We start from the raw sequence: 2,813 nt of genomic DNA on the forward strand, positions 1-2,813 counted from the left end.
CGGCTTCGGACAACACTTTCTTCAGGGCTGCCACTTCGGTCACCGCCCCTATTAAAAATCATAATGCTTTTTGTTAGCATCATCAATTTTCTCCTCTACACGACACATGGACGGGGTATCACTTACCTTTGTTCTCCTCGAGCTGCCTCTTCACGAGGCCGAGCTCCTCTTCAGCCTGCCCCAGGTCCTGCCTGAGTCCGGCAACCTCAGCTGTGCGCGCAGTAGCAGTCAGCAGCATTGCCTGCTTATTAACATAGACAAGTACTGTCAGACTCCTGCAGATTAAAAATTGACCCTCCGTTTGGTTTTTTATTTCCGAACACCAAACAGAGTATGAGGAGCTATTGTCTATTGGGTGATATTTTCTCACACTTTTCATTACTTACCTCAAAGCCTGTTAGGAGGCTGGTGCAGGCTTCGGTCAATCCGCTTTTGGCAGACCGGGCCTTCTCAATCACCGTACCCATGAAAGTACGATGCTCTTCATCGATGGAAGCGCTACGAAGCACTTCCAGTAAATTATCCGATGCCTCCAGCTGGGCGGAGGTCATCGGCACGGCCGGCTCGCCCTCCTTAGCGAGGGGCTGCTCACTTGAATCCGGAACCTGTGAAGGCTCCGGTGCAGTAACCGGCGGAGAGCCAGACTTGCTGCGGCTCCCGTCCGCACAATCCATGGGGATCTTACCCCCCATGTGCCCGGCGTCTGGGATTTTGCCTTGGGGCATCTCCGGAATCGTCGTCCCCTGCTCTGGTATCCTTTGGGACAACACCTCGGTGTCATCCGCAGGTCGTGGGGAGGTGGCCATCGGGAGTGAATCCATCTCCGACGCACTCAAGGACCCATCAGAAGAGGATACCCCGAGATTGGACCTGGACGGACTACATACACATGTTCAGTGTCATTACGAGCCAGGAAGTTAGAGTCGCACAAAAGGTATTACAAAGTGCGGATACTTACGACTTCGCCCGTGGCTTCCCCCTGGGAAGCCACTCCTCCTCGCTGTAGGCGGTTGTGGTGGAGTGGTCCGGAAGGGATACCTTTCCCTTCTTCGATGTCCTAGCCTCCCCCTGTGGGGCGGCTTTCCTCTTCTCTTCCCCCGTGCGGGGAGGGGGCATTTCTTCGTGTCCCCCCCCCCCCGTCTCCATGGGAGGAATCTGCCTCGCCGTCCTCTGACGACGAGTCTATTACGGCCTGTCGCTGGAGACCCTTCCTGGTCCCCGCGGCCGTTTTCTTGGACCCTTCGGCCTCCCCGGATGGGGCGGCCCTCTTCCTCTTCTTCTCCTCCCCTTCGTGGGAGGAATGCGCCTCATCGTCTTCGGGCGAGGCGTCCAGTGTGACCTCGCGCCGGAGACCTTTCCTGGTCCCCGTGGCCTTCTTTTCGGCCTTCTTCTTTGGCACCTTGTAAGGCGCCGGAGCCAGCATCTCCATTAGGAGTGCGGTCGCCGGATCTTCGGGCAGCGGAGCCGGACAGTCGATCTGCTCCGCCGTCTCCGAGTAATCCTGTTTTGTCAGCATGGTGACTTAAAATCCTCCCACGAATATGCTGGGAAAGGTACATCTTGTGATGGTTAGAGGACTTACCGAATTGGCGAGGCGCTTTGTGCTGAGCCTGTGTTCCTCGTAAATGGGAGGAGGAACTTCGCCGGTCTTGAACAGCACCTTCCAGACGTCCTTATGCGTCATGTCGAAGAGCTCATGCAACATCTGGTGTTCGGCCGGATCGAACTCCCACATATTGAATGCTCGTCTTTCACACGGGAGAATCCGGCAGACGAGCATGACCTGGACCACGTTGACAAGCTTGATCTTCTCGTCCCTCATACTTTTGATGCAGGTCTCAAGTCCGGTCAGCTCCATAGGTTTGCCCCAGGCCAGGCCCTTATTTCCCCAAGAGGTGAGCCTCATGGGGATTCCGGATCGGAATTTGGGGGCCGCCACCCAATTGGCGTCACGCGGCTCGGTGATGTAGAACCACCCTGATTGCCACCCTTTCACGGTCTCCACAAAGGAGTCATCAAGCCATGTAACATTGGGCATTCTTCCCACCATGGCGCCTCCGCACTCCGCCTGCTGGCCGCTAACGATCTTCGGCTTCACGCAGAAGATTTTCAGCCACAGGCCGAAGTGGGGCCTGATGCGGAGGAAGGCCTCGCACACGACGATGAACGCTGAGATGTTGAGGACGAAATTTGGGGCTAGATCATGGAAATCTAGCCCATAGTAATACATGAGCCCGCGGACGAACGGGTGGAGTGGAAATCCTAGTTCGTGGATGAAATGAGGGAGGAATACTACTCTCTCCCGAGACTTTGGGGTAGGGGTGATCTGTCCCTCCGCCGGGAGCCTATGCGCGATGTTTTCGGCCAGGTATCCGGCCGCCCGAAGCTTGGTGATATCCTCCTCCGTGATGGAGGAGGCCATCCACTTGCCTCCCGCTCCGTACATGCTGCGGATGGTCCTACGGAGAAGGTGAGAACATGGGCGCTGGGGCTCGAGAGTGCGAGAATGGATGAGCAAAGGAGGAAGAAGGCGTGGGTGAAAACGGGGGATCCTTATCCCTTTATAAAGACGGTGAAAAAATGTGCGCCTCCCCACTTGCCTATCGAAATTACTCATTTTCCAAGCACCACGATTGATGACACGGTTGGGTTACCCATACCCGTATTGATGAGGATCCCACGATAAGGGGGACATGATCTCTGCTTTGACAAGACGTGCCAAAGAAACTGCCTCGCGATGTGTGCGGTAGCTGGTTGTAAAAACGGTTCAAATAAAAGTCGGGCCATGGAGTGGTGTCACGCTACGCAGAGTT

This window comes from Triticum aestivum, chromosome 6B (genome assembly GCF_018294505.1).
Source record: "Triticum aestivum cultivar Chinese Spring chromosome 6B, IWGSC CS RefSeq v2.1, whole genome shotgun sequence".
NCBI lineage: Eukaryota > Viridiplantae > Streptophyta > Magnoliopsida > Poales > Poaceae > Triticum > Triticum aestivum.